This window comes from Euphorbia lathyris, chromosome 6 (assembly GCF_963576675.1).
Source record: "Euphorbia lathyris chromosome 6, ddEupLath1.1, whole genome shotgun sequence".
Classification (NCBI taxonomy): domain Eukaryota; kingdom Viridiplantae; phylum Streptophyta; class Magnoliopsida; order Malpighiales; family Euphorbiaceae; genus Euphorbia; species Euphorbia lathyris.
In genome coordinates this window covers 59,287,994-59,295,864 of record NC_088915.1, presented here as the reverse complement: position 1 = coordinate 59,295,864, position 7,871 = coordinate 59,287,994, and the positions used below count along the sequence as shown (strand labels likewise).

Sequence of the window (7,871 nt, the reverse complement as noted above, 5' to 3'; positions counted from 1 at the left end):
TGTTATATATTTATATTAATCTATGTTATAATCTATGTATTTATATTAAGCAATCTATGTATTTATATTTATATTTGTCTTGCCTTTATCGTCAAATGGCCTACATATTTTTTAAAAAATTTATATTTATTAAATGGTTCGGTTAACCGTTAACAGCGGTTTTTGAACACTCTAACCCGAAACCGAAACCGAAACCGGTACCTATCTATTTTTTTTAACCATTAAGAAAGGGTGTTGTTAAACCCAGCCCCAATTTCCCACATCTAGCCCCGTGAAAGGACGAAAGTACCCTTTCAGGCTTTGAGGTGGAAAATTGGGGGAAAAAACCTCTCCCGGCACGCGGGCGTGAGGTAATCACGCCTCACCCTATGGTGAGGCGTGAGGTAATCACGCCTCACCACACGGTGAGGCGTGAGGCTATCACGCCTCACCGTAGGTGCGGACGTGATAGCCTCACGCCCCACCGTGTGGTGAGGCGTGATTACCTCACGCCCGCATGAATAAATCACAAAAAAAATAGTTCATAATTGTGGTAACTCGAATTATCCGTTTACAAATAAAATTATGGCATTTTAACTCGTATTACCCTTTAGCAAATAAAATTTAAAAACATAAACATTAAAATAAACATTAATAAACATAAACATTTATAAACGTAAAAGAGTAAATATAATATCAAAAGTGTTAAAATGTATGAAGTTCTAGCCAGCTCTCGTCCTCACTAGCTTTGGGACGTTTGCTTGTCCCTGAAAGTTATAAAATTATACTAAAATTATACTAAAATACTAAAATTATACTAAAATTATACTAAAATTATACTAAAAATACTAAAATTATACTAAAATACTAAAATTATACTAAAATTACACTAAAATATAGTAAAATTATACTAAAATACTAAAATATACTAAAATTATACTAAAATACTAAAATTATACTAAAATACTAAAATATACTAAAATTATACTAAAATTATACTAAAATTGTACTAAAATATACTAAAATTATAAAAAACACCTGTACTCGCAAAACGACCTCCTACGCGCTGGGTCGGCTGTCTCCCCGGGGTCGGCTGCTCATCGCTATCCTCAACCTCGCGATCATGTGCAACTGCAGACTGTCGCACTGCCCGGGCTGCCACATCCAGGTAGTCCTCAAAAGTATCGCTATCAGGCTCTCTGTCATCAAAATCTGTCGCCCCCTCCGATCCATCAATATCAGGCTGCTCCACAATCGGTCCCCTCCTCAACTGGTCCATCGCAGCCCCTCTACGCCTACGATCGGATATATCAATACCACGCAATCTTGTATGGCATGGTGTATCATCCTCGCCGTCCATATCTAGACGACGAGCAGATGACGGGATGGATTTCCCACCCCTAGTAGGTCGCTCCGTCTACAAAAAAAAATTACATATAGTTAATAAAAAATGGTAACATATAAATTATAAATTACACTAAATTAAATAAAATTATAAATAATGTAAATTATACTAAATTTATAAAATTATGCTAAAATACTACTAAATTAATAAAATTGTAAATAATTGTAATTATACTAAAATTATAAAATTATAATAAATTATATTAAAGTTATAAAATTATGCTAAAATTATACTAAATTTATACTAAAAATATACTAAATTTATAAAATTACCCTAAATTAATAAAATTGTAAAAATTATGCTAATACTATACTAAATTTATACTAAAATTAAACTAAAATTATAAAATTACACTAAATTACTAAAATTGTAAATAACGTAAATTTTTATAAAAAAAAACCGTGGACGTAAGGGAATCACGCCCAGACCACTGGTCGGGCGTATGAGAATCACGCCCGACCAGTGGTGCGGGCGTATGAGAATCATGCCCGACCTGCGGTTCGGGCGTATGAGCATCACGCCCGACCAGTGGTGCGGGCATGTGGCTATCCACTCGCACCACTGGTCGGGCGTGATGCTCATACGTCCGAACCGCAGGTCGGGCGTGATTCTCATACGCCCGACTGCGATTCCGGCGAATACAAAAAAACCCCACAGATTTCAGTTCGATGTAAAAATCAACGAAATAAAACGGTAAATCTTACCACTTTAGCTTTTCCTTTACGGCTTTTGTCACCATCCATGATTCGGTTCACTAATTTGTCCGGATTTGAGCAAAAATCATATAGGGTTCTTGAGAGGTTTTGGGTTTTTTCAAATTTAGTGCAAAGGGTAGTTCGGTCTATTCACGGGGCTAGAAGTATAAATTAGTGGCTTGATTTAGTAACCCACTTAAAAAAACCACTGATTCGGTTAACCGCTTTTTCTGGTTCGAATTACCGGTTTTCGGTTCAGTTACCGATTTGACCGTTTTTTTTTCCACCCCTACTATACATGTATCATATGAAATCCGACATGATTTAATATGGCATTTATATTTATTTAGCAAAGCATGATGTGTGATTGGTATGGGAAATTTATAGAAATGGGTACCTTTTATTGATCTTTACGTTTTTACAGTTTTATATTGTTGAGCACTGCTTTATCCAATGTTTTTGGTGTCAATCAAAAACAATAATTCTATGCCCCTTAGGGTTTAGGTAGTCTTCTTTTACTTTTCACCCAAAAACATGCATGAAATTTGTATGTTCCCTTTCTTTTTCTATACTCAAAACAGTATATATTCTCAAAAGAATATTGTACTAAAACTATAGGACTCAGTTCAATTCATCTCAACCATTAAAAGCAAAATTGATGGTTAAGATTTAATTGTTAGATTCTAGAATCCTACTTTAATTTATTTGTCGAATAATAAATTTCAATTATTGATTTTATAATTAATGTTTGATGTGTATTAAATTTCATCTCATCTCTACCACCAACGCGGCGAGAGGAGCCGAAACAACGAATGAGATAGAACCAGCGTGACACGTCGTGTCACTTCTCGCGCATCATGTCCCTCGACGTGCCATTCAGCTTGTCGTGCGAATAAATGGCGAAACAACCGTAAGAAACCAAAACTGGACTCACACGCCGTGTGAGTCATATGACACGACGTGTGGAGTCCAATTGAGATATCTTTTCCGCCAAGCTGGTCTAGGGGGACAAGAGCTGCCATCATTTTATTTACTGTTATGCTACCATACTATTTACTATTATGTCATTAACTCTATTTTCCTTATTGCCATTTATACCAATTACCTCATTCTACCTCTATTCTCCTCTTCTTTAATTGTAAATCTAGTGGGGGTATATTTGTATCTTTACCTAACCTAAGGGGGATATATATAAGCTTTTTATTTTTATAATGAACACAACTTTTAATTAATATGAAATTATAGCATCCATAATTGAGATTTTTTATCTTATATTTGGAATTAACTCCTTCAAATTATGGTTTGAAAAGAAATACCTTTATGGATTTAATCTCAACTCGAGACTGATCAGTATCAATCTCTCAAGTTTTGAAATGATGCAAATCCATATAGATAACATTTTTATATGGTATTTTAATTAGAATAATATTGCTAATAATGTATACCTTTTTATACATAGACCAAATAAAAATAAAAATAAATCATTTTATGTTTCAAAAGTACCCGATTATAATTGGGAGAATGGTTATCTAAAAAATGTTGTATCCGAACCAATTAATTCAATGAAAAAATCAATCAAATCATGAATAAAAGCACAATTAAAAAGATGAATATAAAGTGGATTGTAAGGAGTATAAACTTGTAACCTTCCAACAAGTGCTAAGATTAAAATAGTTTAACTCGATCGTATAGTAAAAGTTGAATTCATATAATGAATCATTTTTTTTATAAAAAATTTATAGCAACAGTGATATAACTCGTAAAAACAAGTCGATCTCACAAAGATTAGTATATGATTATCAAATCTACTAACATCTTTTATTATCTAAGCAATTAATGAAGTAAAGTGAGGCTTATAAAACTAAATAAAAAGCAACTTAAAGTAAATAACAAGACTTGAAAGATTGTTTTATTAAGGGAAAATTACACAGAAATTTATATTTTAAAAATTATTTATAAATATATCAAGTTATAATTTTGGATTATGTCAAACTAGTAAAATCAGTACTTTTAATATATTTTAAGAATTATAATTTATAAATTAGAAGTCTAGAATATATTTTCTAAGGTTTATGATTTATGAATTGGTGTCTAAAATTTTTAAATTATGATGTAAAATCATAATATATAGAGAATAATAACATATTAAGAATTAAGTTTAGTGGTATGATTTAGTTGTAATTTTGTACTTAATTATGATATTCATGTATTTGACCCTTTTATTAATGATGAATGAGAACTAAGATATTGACGTGAAATTATCATTTGTATTATAGGAAATCTCTTATTGTAACATCTCTGTGTTATAGGAAAGTTAGTAGTATTATACGAATGATATTATTATTACTTAATTAACTTCTGTAATTAGGAATTTGTAATGTGCCTATACAAAAAAGGCAAAATATCAAGAAATAATATATAAGAAAATACCAGATTCATGGTGGTATCAAAGAAAATCTCAAACCCAAATATTTTTTCAGAATTGATCTTGAAACAAGGGATCAACCATGGATGGAAAAAACTGAGATCATCACCACGAACCAAACTCCAACTCTAACTTACTATTTGCATTCAGATTGAATGATAAAACTTCAAGATCGGGTCGTGAATGATTGAAGTCCATGATCGGGGCTAAATAAACTTGGATATTTAAATGGATAGATGTCAGCGGCCGTGGAACCCGGACCAGATTAGCGGCCGTGGAACCCGGACCAGTTACCCTTTGCTCCCGCAAGGGAGGCTGAAATTTATTTTTGGCAAACTGGCACTACAACAAAAATTGCCTACGCAGTTTTTTTTACGTGTAGGGGCGGTTTTAACCGCCCCTACAAAATCTAGGGACGGTTTTACCGACCGCCCAAAATCCGTCACCAAATGGGACTGGAGCTACAGAATAACGACGAAAATCATTACCGACGGGGTAGGTAAAAATTAATGACGGATTTGTAGGGGCGGTTTAAACCGCCCCTACTGTAGTTTTGAAATACCAACCTCTTAGCTCCAGGGGCGGTTTTAACCGCCCCTATTAGTGGTTTTTGATTTATAATTATTTATATTATATTTTTTATATTCCAATTGGGCACCTAATACTAATTATGAATCAATGATTCAAATTTATATCCATAAAACTTTCAAATAGTTCCAAGAACATATAACATCAAAAATTTTGAATTTTAATACATTGTTAAATTCAATACATTGATCCTAAATGGATCTAAAAGAACACAACATTCCAAATGTTATTTCTAAAATTCAAGAAGAAACTAAGAGTTCTTCAAAAAAAAAAGAAAAGAAACTAAATTCAGAGAAATAAATTACAAACTGCACAGAATCTAGTCACAATTTTCACATGCATAAAATCTACATTGCAAGCGTCGATGGATTATGTCCAAAGGTCCAAGGTCTCTAGATTAAGCAAATTTGGGCACCATTAGTGAAGTAGCCCCCAGTAAAATGGCCATGAGACCATAGTTGTAAAAAGTCATGCTAGCAACACAGATGTTGTGCCCTGTAGTAGATATGCAAATTTGCAATAAGAGGAACTCTCATGATAAAACAGATTCTTATTAGTTAACACAACAAAAGGCTAGAACATGTTTACATGTATATCATCATTAAAAACGAGAGGAGACTTGTTGTATTTTCCCAGAAGGTCAAAGGCATTGTGATTTGCAAAATCTTCAAACTGAAAAGAGCATTGTCATTAAAAACGGAATGAGGCACCTCAAAAGAAAAAAGAGATAGGTAATAGTACTAGAAGCTCACTGATAAACAAATGCCTATCCAAAATCTAACAATTCATTACATAATTCGGAAACTGATAGACACATGCAAAAAGACAAACTCAACAAGACCAACATTTTCTATGGCTGAATGACTTCTTATAAGTTCTTCAACAGATAAAAAATTCAAAATGAGAATTAAAAAATTCCATGGACTAGAACAAATTACCATAGTTGCAACATTTGATCAGTCTGGAACCCATCCATATCATCACCATCTTCATCTTCTTCTTCCTTTACAGCTTCTGTATCCATACACATTGACTGGAATGACAATTGCACATCTATTAAACAAGTACAAATGGTACCCTTTTCATATATCACCAAATTCATTTTAAACAAATTTGACAAAAAAAATTCCAAGTTGAAGAGCCAAATTGATACCTAAATTTAATTTGGGGTAAATTGATTCTACAAGCCAAGCTGAAGGACCAAGACCCTTTATCCCATATATAACAGTGTAAGGATACCCATGAATTCCATTAACACACTTAAATTGGAATTTCAGTGTGCTGAATATACATGAAATTTGATGATAAGAAAGAATATAGGAACTTAAAAGAAGCATGCTCTGTTTGTTGGAGGAAGGGGAATCATAGGAAAAGGAAAGATTAAAAATAACAATAAGGGAAGTAATCACTATTATTGGACCAAAAACTAACAATAACAAATATAATACTAACACTTCAAAACAATCTTGTCATATAAATAGAATAAAAGCCGAATTCAAACTCACAAACAGAACCCTAGAAAGGATAACACAAAAATGGAAGAGCTCAACATCGAGCTTACCAGTCAGAAAAGGGAAAAGGATCCGAAGGGAATATCTGAACTAAGGGAAGGGAATATCCGAAGGGAACACCCGTTTTGAGTAGATGGAGTAAGGAAGATGTTGTTTCTTCTTGCTTCATCATTTGCTGCTGTGTTTCTTCCTGCTCACAACCCTTAATTTCTCTTGAACTTGCTGTACTTGTGGAACTGTAATTTACAAGGCTCCCTGATAAACTATGTTAGCAAGTAACAACTAGCAAGTGAGATAGATAGAAAAAAGAGAAAAGAATGAACCTTGTAAATCAGGTATATGTTTATCCAATTGGTCAGCTAGAGACTTCAAAAACTTCAGATTATCCTTGTGCTTTTAGAGGTCTTTTGCAATGCTCCCAATATCAGTCTAAAGCAATTCACCATTAGAATCATTAATTAGTTCTAAAGCTAAGTTAAAACAACCATTCACTGATTAAATTGATGCATGAGTACCAATAACTGAACTAACCCAATAACTGAGCTTTAGTAATGTAGATCCCTCCAGCTTGAAAACAACTTGCATCAACATAATTAGGAACATCTATTAAAATGCAAACATAGAGTTCATGAAACCTGGCTCCAAACATAATTAGGGCTTAATCGTCTACTGCTACTAAGCCAACAAAAAGGATTTGCCAAAAGTCATCCAAATCCTTCAAATCCAAGCCCAAATTTCGACAAATTCACAACTGCTTGGCTCCAAAACCTGTGCCAATGAAACAATATGCCTCTACTGCTACTAAGCCAACAAAAAGGATTTGCCAAAAGTCATCCAAACCAAAGGCATCCGCCAAAAGGATTTGCCTAGGCATCCGCTTATGGGTTCCGTTTTTACATAACACTGTCACTTATCGTTTTTAAGGACGACGCTTAGTGTATCCCTTCCGATGTATGCATTCTTTATGTTTTATACCTTGCCCCTTTTATCATGTTTTTGGGTTAAAGTATTTATTTCAGAGTCGCCACCCGAATTGGATGCTCGGGAACATATTAAAAATTAGGTAGCACGCGGGCTCACAATATGCTACCTCTTCAGAGTTGGGTTCGGGACTTAAACTTTTATAAGAGTCTGATTAATAAACGCGCAGACTTGTCTTTATTAAAATATCATATATTTCTAATCCAATTTCAGTTTAAATATCGTGATATCGTTCGAAAGCGATAAATAAATACTAAAATATAAATTATTACATCAATTTCACAAAT

The 7,871-nt window shown here is 33.3% G+C and overlaps 1 long non-coding RNA gene across 1 annotated transcript; it reads right to left on the bottom strand.

Annotated features, from left to right (window-relative positions):
• Positions 1-5,449: 5,449 nt before the first annotated feature.
• On the bottom strand, positions 5,450-6,120 carry LOC136232450 (uncharacterized). The gene is made up of 3 exons (XR_010690499.1): positions 6,031-6,120; positions 5,681-5,764; positions 5,450-5,587 (listed from the first exon to the last, which is right to left on the bottom strand). It is a non-coding gene; the product is annotated as an uncharacterized lncRNA (long non-coding RNA).
• Between the last annotated feature and the right edge of the window lie 1,751 nt (positions 6,121-7,871).